Source organism: Falco biarmicus, chromosome 5, assembly GCF_023638135.1.
Source record: "Falco biarmicus isolate bFalBia1 chromosome 5, bFalBia1.pri, whole genome shotgun sequence".
In the NCBI taxonomy this organism is placed as follows: Eukaryota; Metazoa; Chordata; class Aves; order Falconiformes; family Falconidae; genus Falco; species Falco biarmicus.
This window is the reverse complement of record NC_079292.1, coordinates 24,387,727-24,405,103: the sequence shown is the minus strand read 5'-3', so window position 1 is coordinate 24,405,103 and position 17,377 is coordinate 24,387,727. Positions and strand designations below refer to the sequence as shown.

The 17,377-nt window shown below is 41.8% G+C and overlaps 1 long non-coding RNA gene across 2 annotated transcripts; it reads right to left on the bottom strand.

Moving 5' to 3' along the window:
* Window positions 1-4,397: 4,397 nt before the first annotated feature.
* On the bottom strand, window positions 4,398-16,550 carry LOC130150130 (uncharacterized). 2 transcript variants are annotated; one of them, XR_008822125.1, is made up of 3 exons: window positions 16,215-16,550; window positions 5,148-5,211; window positions 4,398-5,048 (listed from the first exon to the last, which is right to left on the bottom strand). It is a non-coding gene; the product is annotated as an uncharacterized LOC130150130 (long non-coding RNA). The 2 variants fall into 2 exon arrangements; XR_008822124.1 differs by lacking the exon at window positions 16,215-16,550 and adding an exon at window positions 7,220-7,423.
* Between the last annotated feature and the right edge of the window lie 827 nt (window positions 16,551-17,377).

Sequence of the window (17,377 nt, the reverse complement as noted above, 5' to 3'; positions counted from 1 at the left end):
GACCAGGTGAATCACTATATGGATGGGCCTTTTTTTATTTGTTGACAGTAAAAGTAGCCCAAAGTACTTAGCTCAGACTTAGATGTCTTAAGTTAGATCAGATGAGTCCTACCTACAGCTGCTAAAACTCCAAATATGGAAGTATCATGAATCAAGGATTGTTTTAAGGCATGTTTGCTCCTGTGTCCTTGGTTCCCTGTCTTGTATGAATGTTAGTTCATTCCTTAGTTCTACTCTGGAGTGAATCAGATACCTAGGAAAGTCCTGGCACAGTTCTCTCCAGGGACTGATTACTCCTAGGCAGTAGGGATGAGTCCACATGAGTTTTGGCTCGCTCAACCCTTCACAGTGCCCTGATACCACACCCATAGGCCTTGCCTAACGCTCCTGAGCATCCTTAGCATTATGCTAAAAACCGCCCTGCCAGCAGGCCTGCCTTTATCTTGGGCACTTTGAACTGAAAAACTGCCACAGCAAAAAGTCAACACTTCCGTCTTTGGGCCTTTGGGCCATGAAGCAGCACCTTCATAGAGCTAGAGGAAGCCCAGGGCAAGTGCTATGCAATGCAGTTGATGCAGGTCTAATTCAGAATGACCTAAGCATGAGAGCCACCAAGCAAAGGCCATTGGTGGTGGTGTCAGCCTTGTTGCTGTCCCCCTGTTACGAGAAGTGGTCTCAGGGTTCAATCAATCTGCCTTCCACGCAGCAGCAATGGGCTGCACTCTGTCAGGTGTGCTGCTGGGGTCCAGGCGTTGGATGACATTTTGCTTCCTGAGTAGCGGTACTAAGTTCTGTTATTCCTTATAGTGGAACAAGACCTGAATAGTTTGGGGTAAAAATCAGCCTCTTTTCTTTCTGACTGGCCTACACATTTTCATTCAGTAATATAAAATCTCCTATCATTTATACGTATCCAGCCCCACACAGCAGTTCCCTTTTCCATCTACAAAGCATATTCAGAATGAAAAGAAAGCAATTTCCAGTTCTGCTGCTATTTTTAATGTGATGAATTAAAACTTGAAACTTGAATTTACCATTAAACTAGTTTGTTTCTACAGGAATGTGAAAAATGTGGATCATTGGGAATAGCTGCTTTAAAAATGTTCCCATGAGGAAAATGGGTAAGTTTTACATAAACTCACATAGCGTATTTAGGTTAGGAACTGTTATCAGCATTTAAGAGATAGAAGGGTTAAATTGGAGCCCAATAACCTTCATCATGTCCTTTTTAATGCAGTAAATTGCTGCACTTAGACTCTGTTCCCACATGCTGCTCTAAAAGCATTAGGAAAGAGTAAATTGTTTTTAAAAATATTTATACTTAATGGCTATCTTGCAACTACTCAGCAAATCTCTACTGGCTCTTTTGTTCCAGGCTTTTAGAATAAGTACATTACCTTATTTTTGCAATCTTTCCAACTAACTGCAGTAATAAAATGGTTTCACTGGCCATCTTAAAACATGAGTGATAATTTAGATGAGGATATTCTTTCCAATATTTAGAAATTCACCTTCTGCAGTTGATTGCCACCTATACAAGACGGGCTTTGGCATTATTATTAACTCCTGGTTATAATTTCTGAAGGAAAAAGGTCTGCATTTTAAAAGAATAATAACTTCATTTTAAATTGTTATACTGCAATGGAATCAAATTCTGGTCATCTTATTCCTTCACGTGGATACATTGAATTCAAATGGCCTTGTAAGACAGCGGTATTACAAAGACATACAGGTATCCTTGGCCTTTTTCGCTATGAGCAGGCCGACATTAATGGAAGTGCTATGTAAAGTTAAGAACAGGCATACTTTAGCAAGACAAAACGGTGATGGGAAGTTAACTATCAAAAATTATGTTCTGGTTGTTTATATGATAGGCACAGGGTAGGAGTGTTACCTTACCTTTGGCTTTCCCTGTAAAAGACCAAACACCACACTGCCTTGAGCTCCTTCACAGTTCAAATCCATGGAAGCTGAGGAAACACAGTTCTCTGGATGACTGAGTTCAGATCCTTAAGAACACTGCTTTTCTAGGCTCATGGTCTTTTTCAGTCTAATTCACAGGTGTGTTAAATGTTTCTGTTGTCCTTTCAGGTTGTAAGGAGAAAAAATATTTGTAGGTATGTTTTAACTCAGTTTTCACGGTATTCATTTGTACGACTTCATGCAATGAAGTAATTATGTACTTAGTAATTGTCTGTTCCAAAAATGATGACATCCACAGGAACATTTCCCTCTTGTTTGAACCACTAGACAGAAAAGCTTCAAAAGGTTTTAGAACATTCCTGCACTGGCCCCTGTAGATTGACAAAGCAATATAATTTTTTTTTCTGACTTGTATGGGATTTTTATTTTTGCTCACATCTGCCTTTATTGTTTAGTTGAATGGATTTACTGGCCATTTCTGAGAAACAGACTGGTTCCAGTATTGTTAATTAAGTTCTACAGCCAAGAAACAGCAAACCAAATGATAGATTGGGAGCCTTACCACTGTGGCTATCTACTGCCTGAGGAGAGTTTGTCCCAGAATAGCAAAGAGTCTATCCCTTGTCATATCCATTTTTATTAAAGAATCTGCTCTGCAGCGATATCTGCCAGGTAATTAGCCTAGTTTCAAGTGGCCCTGACAGCATGTGGCATACACACAGCCTTCTCTGTAAACTAAGAAGGAGTTCATCTGCGTACAGCCTCTAGGATGCAGCTTATCACTGCAAATTACAGAGAGGTACGCATTTTCTATTCATATACACAGGAACAGCTGGAGTAGAAACTCGTCAAGAAAACGCAAGTGAGGAATTGCCAGTATGAATGTAATGAACTATCGAGCCACTGACCTCAGTGGCCCTGAGGAATGGCTTTGAGACTCTACCTGGAAATTTTAGAAAAGATATATAGGCAAAATCTGGGGATACGATCATATCACTTTATGATGTAACTTTAGGCTGCTCTCATAAACAAGGCAAGCAAAAAGCCGGGGTGCAGCAACAGCTAGAGCAACACTTGGAACAAGGTTTTTCCTGATTCATGGACCAGGCAACAATCCGCCTCACCACATCAATTAGGAGATGTATGCTGAAGATAGAGTCAGACACCTTTGTCTGATTTGGGTGATGGGCAAGGGATTTATACCTTTCACGTTCCACAGAGCCGAAGAACAGGATGGGACTTCATATAAGCTCATATATAAACCTCATGATGTTTTCTTAAGGCCACCCAACCCAGGATTGAGCAGACTGGGTAAGAATTAGTTTTGTGCTGGTTTGAAGTAACATCCCATAGCCGTGGAGGAGAGAGCTTGAAAATCTGTACTACAAAAGCACAAAAAGCTGGATGTAGGTAACATTAGAAATGCATGACTAACTCATTGGCCAAAGTCAGTGTGGTAGTTTTTACCATCTAGCTCATGATTTCTGAACATTTGGAAGGCAACACTGTGTCCTTCATAGAATTGCCTCTGGGTAATTCCTGTATTGTCATCCCTGTGTTGCAGATGGGGAAATGGAGGCCAAATGTGCTTTACCTGAGGTCTCACAGTGAGCCAGTGGCACTGTAACAGTGGCATTCAGAATGCCAACACCTGCTCCTCATACTTCTTCAGCAACAAAGTTTTAAGCAAAATCAGAGGAAATGAAGGATGATTACATACCCTAGAGAAACTGCAAAGACTTCTGAACAGGAATTATGAGCTACTGCATCAAAGGCCCCATGCTTGACATTTATTGGCTTTTTGATTAACGTTGGGGTAATTTTACTATCAACAGTTTCTCATTAGGAACTGGCAATGTTCTTTCTGACCGTTATCTCGCTCAATATCACATTGGGTTGCTACAAAGAGCAGGGATTTTATGTAAAATCCATCCATCTCTAGCTGCAAAATTTTGTAATAATTCTACATTTAAATAATCTCGTAGAAGTGCTTGCTGCCTTCTCTAAGCAACAGGGATAATAGAGAAACAGTTAAATTTTCATGAAGGCCTAAAGCTATAGGATAAATCTCATACTGCAATGAGCAGGATTAATTTGTCTTGATTTCGCTGGCATTGCACCTTGATCATACTAATTCTGAATTTAGCCACTGAAGAACACATCCCCATCCTGTTTTACACTCACAAAGGAGGGGGAAAAACATCAGAGCTATAACCTTCTATTTCTCCTTTGTATGATGTACCATCTCCTGGCTGCTTGTTGCCAGTATTAGGAATTATTTTTGTCAAACCCGTAGCTTTTATAAAAAGAAAATAGTAGAAATGTACCCCTAATATCACTGTGTATTTGAAAGGGTGAAATTGTTCATTAAACTTCCATGTGTCCAAATGTAGTCATATTCATTATACGGCCTTTTAAAAGTTAATACTTATTTTAAATATTTGTATTCTGGAGTCATGACAATGTGAGCATCACAGAGTTATTGTATATTTTATTGATCATGTTTGTTATAGAGAAAAAATCGAGAACAAAACCAGGTGATAAAATAACAAATTGAATTTGTAGTGCTAAAAGTTAAGCCACATTCATGGGTTTGATCCATGACTGCTGTTCCTAGCTACTTGATACAAGAAAATTTAATTTTCCCTCTTTAGGTAGAATAGTGTTTTCAGCCTGCCGAAACCAAAACTTGTAATGCTGTGGAAGTAGTTCAAAATAGGAAACATTCCTGTAGCCTAGATCAAAATACAATCATCTCTTTAAACTAACTTTCATAGCAGTGCAAGTTAACCTGTTGGACTTAATACAGATATAGGTATAGGTCTCGACCACCAATTCTGCTGAAGGAAAGTCACCTCCTGGAAAGGCATAAAAGGCATGGATGGCAGTATCTTAGACTATCTGCTACTTGGCTCATTAGAGCCACATGCCAGTGAGGTCTGATGTAATGGGTCATGTCTAAGAAAGCAGAAGCTCCAACCGTAGTCTGCTCACTGAAGGAGTCTTTAAGGACAAATTAACTGCAATAAAGAGAATGTTGGCATTCAGGCTGCCTCAGCTGCTGATGACAGAGAAGTCCTTAGGTCTTCCAAAGGGGACTCAGGTTTTATTCCAGACCTGTCCTCCTATAAAAGTTACAGTGGATGAAATCATTTTTGGAAAGATGAGCAATGTTTTCCCTGTCAACTCTACCCTGTCAACATTAAGGATAATGTAATATATACCTGCTCTGGTCTTCTCCACTTCCTGGCCCAAAATCATTCTCAGTGTAGACAGCGAGTGATGCTTCTGGAAAGAAACAATAAAGAATTAGTAAAACTTACATAGAACATGAGGGAAAGGAGAAAGCAAACGAACGCATTAAGTGATTCTCCTAATTCTAGACACAAATATTTTGTTTCTTATACCTCTTTAATAAAATGTACCCTTCATGCCATTAAAACTTTATCCTCTGTTGTTTAAGGGCATTAATCCTATAACAAAAATCTCTATTCTGAGTGTTAAGAGACTATATAAATATAGACATGATGAATACTTAGTCTCCGTTCTCTTTCAAGACCTCACTAGATTAGGTTAAAAATACTTTAAGATTAGTGTGCTTTTTCTTGCTTTTTTGTTTTTGAGTCTTTAGTGTGAAGGCAGAATTTTAATTCTGTTTTATCCTCTCCCTCCTTGGGTTTGTTGTTTGGTTTTTGTTTTCATGAGCGCTGAGGTCATTGCTTCTTGGCCTGCTTACTCCCATACAGCATTGGCCTGAATTGCAACTTTGGTTGAGCTAAGGCAATATCTAACTTTGTGAAGGAAAAAAGAAAAGGAAAAAAAAAAAGGAGAAAAAAAAAAAGAAGATGCCAACAATATGATCCATTACCCTTGCAGTCAGAACTTGTAGCTTATTTCTGCTTTAAATTCATCTGACTACAGCTTCCAGACAAGGTAATAGAGCTGCCTTTCTGTGGGCTCAGCTAGATCTTTCAGTATCTCAGCAGCCTTTATGTAAAATGGTGCTGATCATTCTTTTTTTTTTTTTAATTATTCTTTTTTTTTTCTGTCTTTTCTCTGTAGACAAGCTCGCCAGTGGAAAATCGGCTCTCACTCCATGTACACCTTGCACAACAGCTTAGATGTGGGATGATTGATATGTAGCATCTAAGTTATAACAGGGAGAAAGGACATTAAAAAATCAAGCAATAAACACCGAAAATCTCTGAGAGAGGTTCCTTCAGTTTACTGCAGATCCTCAGAAATCCTTGCTTGCACAACAGAAAACCCATTTTAAACGTGATGGCACTATTAGCAAATTGTCAGCAGAGGGCAATAACAGCTCACATCGTGAAGCAAATCCTGGTTACTGTGCCAGACCAGTTCTGCCAGCGTTGTTTTTCTACTTGCCTGCTCACAAGGAACGAGCCCCTAGGTTAATCAGGCAGCTCTCTGAACAGCACGTGTCTCAGAAAGCACTCCTGGAAGTCATGCAAGTCATGGGTCTAAACTCTCTTCTTCCACTTTCTCTGCAGCCCCTGTCTTTGCATCCTCACTGATTACATCGGAGGATCAGTTGCAGTCCAATAGTCGAGGGACGGTTTGGTACCAAATGCTAGGAAGATCTTTGGAAGCAAAAGGAGACCCTGTTCTGCTTTAAGAAACACAGTTGTGAAAAATACAGATGTGTCTGGGGTCCTGGACCAGTCAGCAGAGCACAGTTTGGGAGAGCCTCGCTGTTCTGGCTTTCCTAGGGAGTTTTAATTGTAGATCCAAATGAGCTTGTGTAAATTGGTAAAAGGTTCTGGAGGGAACAAGTGATTCAGAAAGACCTTCCAGGAGACTGGATCAGCAAACCAGGCAGAAGAGGTGAGCAGAGTGTGACAATCATGCCTTCATGCCTCTTTCAGAACAAAGGATAAATCCACAAAATCAAAATGGATTTCTAAAGCTATCTTCGTCAAAGGAGTTAAGAACAGAGGACACCATTAGATTTTCTCTCTTACAATCCAAGATCAATTCTGCAGGCCAAATCCTCAGCCAACATAAATCAGTCAACTTCATTCAGACAAAGCTGACAGGATTTTATACTGTCATTCCAGATATATACTGCAATCCAGAGGATGGGTCTCTTAGCCAGAGTTTGACCAGCCAGAATCTGTGTCACCTCTTCCACCCTTCTTAACAGTGAACTAAGTGACACCCACCACCTCTGGTCTCCGTGGCTCAGTTTCCCCACCTGTAAAGCAAGCTATAAAGTTCTCTGTGACACACTTACGGCAGTGAATGATAAAAACTAATCAACTGTGCTACTCACAGCTTGGTGATGAACTAATGTGCTTGTCACACTGCTGGCCCATAGTCTGCTGGGTAGATAAGAAAACTGCTGAAGGTGTTAGTCCAGATGGACTGTAAATGCCAAGGCACAACAGGAACTGTTGAAAAATAAAAATATTCTCTCAAGTCCTCTCCCAGCAGGAACAATATTCCAATTGTAATGCAGATACCCTGCATTCATCCCTCATCCATCCCTTAGGGCAAGTGAACACTTTGCAAGAGTCTGCTAATCATTAGACTATTGTAAATATTGAAAAATACAAATGCCAGGTGTTTCTTTATCTGAGCTTTAGCTGTACGCGTGGCTTCATGAAAAGTAAGAAAACATGACCATGCATAATGATACCATTATTAGTATTTGGAATTTCAGGGAACAGTAGTTATTAGGCTGAATTAACTGATTCTCCCCAAATTCCCATACTGTAGAAAAAGGATGGGGAGCAATTACATTGTTCAAAGCCACCACAGTAAACATCAAAAGAGCCAGTTGTACAAGGCTGTGCTGAAGCTACAGAGAAATTCAAATAAACAACATTAAATGACCAGCTCTGGAATGCAGTGAACCCAGGCTGGGTCAACAAGCACACTGATAAGTGTGCCAGGTGACAAGTGGGGTCCAGCCCAGGCTAAATCTCCGGCAGCCCATGGTAACGGGGTAGAGGTTATGGCAGCTTTGTGCTTGGCAGCTTCTAGACAACTCTTACCAGCAGACTGAGTGGAAGATGTAGTTTAACTGCTTCATCAGTTTTTACTACAAAGGCTCTACTCAGACCAGAGTCATCCCTATCAGTCATGATTCAGTGCCTTTTCCACTAGACAGCTTTTCAGCACAGTACAATTGTGCTCCCACACAGCTGAGACAGAGGTGATCTGTGCCCTCTGTTTCGTTTTCCTCTCTGCCACTTTTTGATCTTTCTCTGACTCAGAGAAGCTGGTGCACGCAAAAGCCATTTCAGACTATGGCCATCTGTAACCACAGAAATTGAGCCACCACCAGTAACACTAAAAGCAAGAAGCAGAAACTTTGAAATGAAAAGCAAATATTACCTTGGAGTGATAAGCAGCTATAACAACAGACTTGGCAAGCCAGCATTTTAAGCCAAAAATATGTTAAAGAGATATTTTTGCAACCTTTTTTGAAATATTCTCTTCAAAGAAGCTAAATGCTGGTCTTAGGAAAAAGGTACTGAACATCAGTTTTAAGCAAAGTTATTTTCTTCTTCTGGATTAAAAATCTACATTTTAAAGAGTTTAAACAAAAGTTTATGCAAGCATTTCCATATAGATGAAAAAACCCCAACATTCTTTTATGTGGACAGAGAGTTCCTGTTAAGGCAGTGGTTGCATAGAGGATACAAAAATAGCTGGTAGCATAAGTATATACGGGATGCCATTAAGAAATCAGGTGCTAATGAGACTGCTCAGGACTGATTCACGACTGCCCTGTGGCTATTCCATGACAGCTCTTCCAGGAGGTGTTCTAGCAGCCATGAGTCAGATCCCTTCCCCTGTGTCGATCCTTCAGCAGGAAACTCCCTACAGAAAAGCTGGCAGGTATGTCCTTAAAGGCAAAGGAACCAGGGTTTTCCCGTGATTTAGCTCTTCCAGCTGCAAGAACTGAGGCAGCTTGGAGTGAGCACAGATAAAAGCAGCCTGAGAAGTCTCTGTACACTGGCACAGGCAGGAACCCGTCAGCATCGCAAAGGTACGAAAGATGGCTGTGAGCCAGTTATTCCTGTTGGTCCTTGAACTGATGCTGGCTCTGACACCCTTGTGATCTTGAACACAGGCCTAGAGGACAGACTCTTTATTGCCTGAAATAAAATCCTGCCCTCAGTTACCCTAGGCAAGGTTAATGACTATAATTTATTAAAAGACCTATAATGATTTGTTAAATGATGTTGAAAATGGTAGTTTCATGAATACAAGTTACAAAGCAACCTGACAAACAAAAGGTTTGCACTGTACTTCCTTTTAAAAGGAACATGGCAGATACATCTATTTCTCACTTCTTTTGGGCCAAGAACAACACATTAACTATATACATTCGTATCTACCATATACACACAGGTGCCCTATACCATATTGTTTCTTGATGCCCCAAATGCAACTGCACAATGGTTTCCTTCCCATTGCATGCAGTCCATGGAATTCACGATAATGGTACCGATAGCGGAGTCTGCGTGGAAAGCAACAAGTGAACTAACTGTAAACCACTTCTTTTATTGCTGTCTTCCTCTCGCAATGTAGTCTTAGCGAAGCAGCACCCTTCCTTTTGAGAACCAGCAAAATATCCATAGGCATTACCTCCCGAGAGGCAGGGCTGGCAAGAAGGGAAGAAATTAGTGCACAGGTGACCTCACCTGTCCTGTTTGTACTGATGTTATTCATAAAACACTTTTATAGCTATTAAAGAAAAGCCCAGTATTAAAGACTAACAATGTTACTTTGGTATTTAGCATTTGCAAGAGACCCTGCATGGCTGGAACTCAAAAGTCTCCAGCATTCAAACAATTTTCTCCCCTTTCCAGGGTCATATGCTCTCACTAGCCTGTTGTAAATCTCCTGATATCCAGTGTTTGGAGCTTAGGTCCCCAGCCAAAAATTATATCCAAGCCCAGAGCTAATTGTCCAGGTTCCTTCCATAGTTATAAACAGAAATAAATGTTTCAAAAGATCAAAACACCCGAACTACTGGAAGGTACAGAGCTGCCTAGCAGCAGCTGGTAGGGAACTGATGTCTCTGAGCACTTGACCTTTGCCAGAGAAATCCTTGAGTGCTGGAGTCTGACACATTGTCCTGAGCATAGGAATATTTTCAGGAGTAAAACAGGGCCACTGTTTTCCTCTTGAAATGCACAGAAGATTGTAAAATAAACTTTTTCAATGCTATTATGTTGCTGTGCACATATATCGTTACTTTGCACTTATTTAAGAGCTTGAATATTGCTTTCATCTTGATGTAAGCCTTTTTTATATACTTTTTTTTTTTTTTTTTTAAGTCAGGAATGTCTCTCCCACTCCAGTTTTAGAGATGCATATGATAGCAGTGTCCTGACCTTAGAAACTGAATTCTTAGTGCAAGATTTGGTACTAATTGTCACACTACCTCTTCCATTTGTCTGCACAGCATCAAGAGGATAAAAGGTGGGTGGGTGGAAGCAGTAACAAATGCGCTTTCATTCCTCACTTTTAAGGGTGAGATTTCCCTTCATGGGGGTAGATCTCAAATTATTTACTATTGGAGCCTGATATCTTTAATAGTATCTTCTTTCACCAACAGAAGAAATTCTTCTGAAAAAAAGCCAGTTCTCTGCTTGTTGCCACTGCCAGCTGCATGCAAGTACAAAATTACAAAGCACTCACTTAGTTGAAGTGAATACTTCATTAAACAATTAAGCAATAAGGCAGAACAAAGTCTGTGGTTTCCAGGCCTTGTTCTGTAATTGTATCCTACAGCATTAGGAGAACCAATGCTCCCATAGGGTTGCAATTTAGGCTAGGATTATCCTCTAATAACTTTGTCCTGTGGGATTAGAGGATTGCCATGATGGGGAATTTTTTTATCCATCAATGGCAATGTAAAATAGATGATTTGTCCTTGAAGTTCTGGAGGTGAGGATTCACATCTCTTTCCTCCTTTCATCATCTTGCTGTAATGCCTTGATTAGAAGCTTTTATCTCTGCTTTCACTTTCTGAACCATGAAAGCTATCCACCAGCCCAGTTTCTATGAAGGTACAGTACACAGAAAGCCAGTTTATAAGTAAGTAACACTGAGTATCCCCAAGCACACTGTGGACACTTTGAGCCTGAGTGACATTGAGGATGGAGAATGTGTAAGCCACTACGTTGAACAAGACTAAGTTTGCGCTGAAATTTTCTGTTCATCTCATACAGCACGTGCAGCTAGTGAACTTTCAGGTCAAACTGAGAGGGACCTACAGAGGTAAGGCAGATGCAGGTTTAGATGGCTGGTAGGCAGAGATTGTTTGGATTGCAGATGAAATTTAAATGTCTGAAGTCCATCTACATTCTGCTACAGAGGTCTAAACCCCTTTCTTGATCTAGTAAAGCTCTGATTCAGCTCCTAATGAAATTACCAGGATTTGTTCTACTGACTTGAAGTTGACCCTGGACAGAGCCCACAGCCCTACCAGAATCCCTTTCCAGAACAGTTACAAAACATCCTGGATGGCAACAGCAAGTCCTTGCCTCAAACATGATACATAAGGAATCCCTCCATGCTGTTCTCCTTCTCCATATTCAGTTCTGCTGAAACAGAAAATACATCTCAAATGCAAAATACAGCTCACTGTATGACAGGACACCCTGTCCTTGGGAAGTGGAATTATGATAATCCAGATTCATATTACGGGTTAATGGAAGACCATTAGAAGAATTAACTTCCAGTTCTAACAGGAATCAAACCAGAAATTAAAAAAAAAAAATCTAAACCCATAAAACCCCACAATTTAAAAAGACAAGTTTATTTCTGAATATATGTATCTTATGCTGTCTTAGAATAAATAATTTTCTATACCTCTTTGATTCTACTTGCACTCCTTCCCTTTAGAAATAATATGATTAATATTTAATTAAATTCAGTGGCATATGTCTCCATTCCCCATAGGAAAATAAGTTGCATTCATTTCAGACTTACTGACACTGGAAAATAACTAGCTGCCTATACTCACTGGAATGTATGGGAGAACAAACTATCATTAAAAGTCAGAAAATACATGTTTTAAATAGTAGAAGCCAAGAAAAAGCTATTGGGTATATTTTTGTATTGCATTAATGCTACAGGAGCCTGCTCAAATTGGGCCACTTTCAGCCAGCTACTGCAAAACCAGTAGAAGGCCATCCCACCTCCCTCTGAACAGACAAAACATGGGACAAGGGAAGTATTTGCCCTAGCGAGTAGGATCTGCTGAAGGAAAGGATGAAGGACTAGATCCAATAAGGATTTAGGAGCCAAAACGAGGATTTAAGTGAAAATGAGGTACTGAATGCCAAAAATACACCCCAGCTCCCCTTTCCCTCCCCCCAGCTGAACTGCAGACAAACCCTTGAAGACAGCAAAACTCATCAGGTAACTTCTTTCTCTGTACCTGCAAAACCTTTTCTCATCAGTGAGGTGTACTAACATCAGAAGTAAGGCAAGGAGAGAAATCAGGTCCAACTCATTAGACAAGTCACTAGTATGCCTGTCAGGTTAGGCTCTGGGGCCACAAGGAAGAGGAACATGGTTTGACAGAGACAGAAGGCTGTAGGAAGCCACAAAGACAATATGGAGAGCTCTGGGGGAACAGGGTAAGTCAAGAAACACTGGTGGCGTGGGAGTGATGATGGAGGAGGCAGAAGGGATGGCTTGGGGACAGTGAGATGACCTCAGCAATACAGGAAGGAGATAAGGTACTGAAGAGTGAAGGAGGCAGGAGTGAATCTGGGTATCCACAAGACAAAAGGAGGACTGTGAAGGCTGGCTGGAGGCAAGCTGATAACCACAGCTGCCTCCAGTTGTGCTTCTGCACAGGTACAGAATGGCACGGGCCACAGCAGTTTCAAAGGCAATTTCTCAATTAATTTAGAACACAAGCTGGAACTTAGATATTCTGGCTTAATCACAAATAGAACTAAATGCTAAAGGTGTTCCTAGACAGCGCCCAATAAATGCTGATTGTGTCTGCTCTCCGCAGATCCTATCTTGGCTGGTTTTTTACAGCAGGTGATGGTATCTCAAGTGCTTGTCTAGGAAGTGTGAGTCTAGGAGACTCAGTTGTCTCTGAACAATCACACCATTCGAACTCACCTCTCACTTTAGACACATGTACCCTAATCACTCAGGGGAGGAATGGGAGTTTCTGTCTGCAGCTCAGAATTTTTCCTGGCCCTGTGGCAACAGATCTGGTTTGAGAGGTTGTTATCTGTCTCCCTCAATGTAAAGTTTGGTTTTGTCCCATGACACTCTAAACAAAGTACAAAAATATCTGTGTAAAAAAAAAAAAGATGATACAAGCTCTGCCAAATATGTTCATGGAATCATAGAACAGCCCAGGCTGGAAAGAACCTCAAAAGGTCATCTGGTCCAGCCTTCCATGGGAAAGGGAGCCTACATGGGATTCACCTAGCACCCTGTCCAGTCACATCTTGAAAATCTCCAGCGATGGGGACTCTACCATGTCCCTGGGGAGGTTGTTCCAGTAAGATTGTTCTCACTGTAAACAATGTCCTTTTTATATCAAGATGAACCCCCTCCTGGTGCAACTTCTATCAAGAAGGCCTCTTGCCTTCTTGATGTGGCTTCTTGTGAAGACAGAGCCTCCACTCTCTTTGTAGCAGCCCTTTAAGTACTGGAATACTCTGCTGACATTCCCCTCAAGTTTTCTCCAGGAAGAAGAGACCTAACTCCTTCAGTCTTTTCTCACAGGGCAGGTTCTCCAGTTCTTTGATTATCTCAGTGGCCCATCTTTGGACCCTCTCCAATCTGTGTTTTTTCTTGAATTGCAGAGACCAGAACTGGACACAGTACTCCAGGTGTGGCCTGACAAGTGCTGAGCAGAGTGGGGGGATCATGTCTCTACTTCTGCTAGTAATGTCCCTGTGGATGCAGCCCAGGATCTGATTTGCCTTCATTGCTGCAGTGACACACTGATAACTTGCACTCACCTTGTTGTCTCTGGGACACCCACGTCCTCTCAGCAAGGCTGCTCCCCAGCCACACAGATGCTGGCCTGTATTGGGCTCTTGTGTTTTGTTGTCCCAGGTGCAGGGCCTTGCATTTGTCTTTGTTAAACTTCATAGCGTTCTTGCTAGCCCACTCTCCCAGCCTGTCCAACTGTCTCTATAAGGTGGCTCTCCCTTCTGACATGTCCACCTCACCATCCAGTTTAGTGTCATCAGCAAACTTGGTGAGGGTGCTTTCAATCCCATCATCCAGTGTTGAAAAGCATGGGGCCCGGTATCAATCCCTGGGAGATCCCACTTCTGACTGGCTGCCAGTCTGAGTAAAAACCACTGATCCCCACTTGTAAGCCGATTTCTTACCCATCTCACAGACCACCCATCCAGTCTGTATCTTGCAGGTTTGCCCTGTTTGTTTTGATCTAGTTCACTACGCAAACCTGACTGACAGCACCACAAAAGTCACTGGTTGGGCACGAGAGAGGCAGCAGTGACATCTGGGCTGGAATGTCAGCCTGCTGCTGAGTCACGGATAAATCCCAAGGTTTTGACTACTGTAAGTTTATCTTGCTGTTTGGAAATCCATTCTGCCAGCTAGGCACTGAAAAGCAAGGTGTGCTGTCACACCAAAGCCTGTCATTGGCTCTAGCTGTAAGTGCCTTGCCAAAAAGAGGACACGGTCAGTCAGGAGGAAAAGTTGTATAAATGAGTCATGAAGCCTATTTCATGTGGGATTACTAACTGTAAACAAGAATAACAATGACCGTACACTACCTGGTATTTATACAATACTTTGTACAATAAACCGTGGTCTTGTCTTGAGGTTTCCAATGGCACTCTTCTACAAATAACAAATCATATTACCACATTTATCACAACAGTATGTCAACTATAATGACCATAAATGTAACTCAGCCTTCACTTTGGATAAACCCTGTTTCTTCCACAGTTATTTCATATGTCAATGCACATTTATTCCCTATTTTGTCTACCTGTTGCCTTATGTCTAAAATGTAAGTTACCAGCTTTCTAAAACAGGATTATTTTTTTTACTTTATATACCCTGCCTCACATAAGGGGGCTCCAAATTTTAACTGTGGAACTTTCTAAGCCTACTGAAATTCAAACAAATAACAGATAGCTTTCCACCATTATACATTTTCTTTCTGACTGCTCAGTTCTACTAATTGCTTATCAAACCCAGGCCACATGCTTGGGGAAAAAAAAAAAACAACCAAGAAAAACCCAACCAAAACAACCCTAAAATGAAAATTCTTTATAAAGAAAGTCCAAACCAGGTGAATAAGATCTTCTCTGACCACAGCTGCTTAATTCTATGTGTCTAGTGTCAGCTGTTCGCAGTAATAAATATAATAAGCACATTCTGTGAGAAGAAACTTGAATTTTGACCTGTAACACAAGGAAAAGGAGTCAGATTGCCAAGAGGATTTTTGCAAACACAGGCTTCATCTAGTAGCTCTGGTTTGGGTGGCATTTCCAGAGAAGCTGCAGAATGGACTTCCCATGCATAGGACTATACTGACACTGGCAGCTGGGAATGTTATGACGTCGATGTTGGAGTATGATAGAAGTTAGAAACCCACATAAAATAGTGTTTTGCTCTATTAAGTAGCAACCACAAATGTCAATATCACATGTTAATTAATGATTAATGTTAGAGGAAGGAGATGCATGCCTGACATATTTTTAAACTGGTACAACAAGTTTCCACAGCACAGAAGAGGGAAGTTCTCTAATACATAGTAATGGACTGTGTATTTGGAACTGTGCACCATAAATTTCCCCACCTCCAGGACAGAATGTGTCAACACACGGTTGCTCTCCTAGAATAAAGTTAGTGCTGGGATTAGCAGCTGGTAACGTTGCAGAACAAGGAAAGAAGAAAAAACATACAAATGACGATCAAAAGGAAAAAAAAAAACCTACCACCTCTTTCAGACACACCTGGGGTAGAAAAATGTCAACAGGGCACATTTTTAATATACGACTAGACCTCGTATTACAAAGTGCTGAGAGTAGATCAAGAAATAAAGAAATAACACTGTAGAGCCAACAAAGCCCTGGAACTGTAAGATCTTCCTCAAGGTGATATCCTACTTAGCAAGGAGAGCTTTAGCTCAGGCAGGATGAGTTGGCATATACCTACAAATAACACTGTAAGAATAATACATTGAAGTTATCTAACATCCCACATTGATGAATTCCAAAGCACTCTGCATTTGTGTTATTAGTGCTCCCACACTGGAAATCAATAAAGTACATGCTTACCTTTAAGTACATTCTTGAATTAAATATGTTTCCCAAATAAAGATATCCTCCTTAACCAGGGTCTACATGCTATATGTAGTAGACACCACTCCCCTTTGCTCCTTAATGAAATAATGCACTTTCCTCTCCTGTACTCTTGTGTAACAGATGTTACCCAGGACAGTCATACGATCCTGTACCAAGCTGCTGGCAAAGCCAAGCATAGAAAATAGAGGTAGGCGCACACTGCACAGCTCCTCCTTCCCAGTTCTGCTATGCCATTTACTTTGGGTAGGTTGCATCCTTTTGAAACATCTCCATCTTCCACAGTTTGAGGTCCTTCCTGCTCTAGGATTATTTCTGCCACCACAGCATGGGTGAGAAATAATGATTTCTGAGAGCATGTTGAAATTTTTAGTGTGACATAAGTCAAATAGTTACTTTGACAGCTGTCCTGGCTTTGTGCAACGGAGGAGGGAGGAGACATGACTGCTTGATAAATACCAGTGAGTATGATGATATATTAGCAATAAATAGAAGTACAAATAGGCAATATTTGTCATTGAGCTGCTAAATATACAGGTGGCACAGATGATCAAGGCACGTAAACCTCTTTCCTCTTGGCTGCGGACGCAAGCTCAGGCAGGGAGCATGGGGCCCCAGGGAGAGACCGGCTTCTCCTTCACCTCTTACCCTCAACGTTTCCCAGTAGGTCAGTGGAGGAACAAGCCCCACAGACACCAGATCCAGCACGGTTTATCCCTCATGATCGGGGCTGCCCCCGTCGCCCTGAGAAGCCAGCGCCGGGCAGGGTTTTACCTCAGGGCTCTCAGGGGAACCCGAAGGTATAGTCTCCCACTTTCACGGCTGCGCGCCGCCATGGTGCCCAGCTCACCCCCACCCTCACAGGGGGGCTGTGAGGACCCGCCCTACACACGCTGCTGAGGGGACACTGGGGACCGCTGCTTAGCGAAGCCACCTCAGGCAGCACTGTAGATGCGGGGACACGCGTTTAACCCCCGCTCCAGGGGGACTGTCAGCAACACAACGCAGCCCCCCGGGCCGGACAGGGCCGTACTGCAGGCTGCCGCCCCAATCCGCCCAGGGAGTAGGGAGGAGTACCGGCCTTATGCCCTGCCCAGAGGGTCGGATCAAAGGCGCCCGGTCCCGCCCGAGCTGAGGTG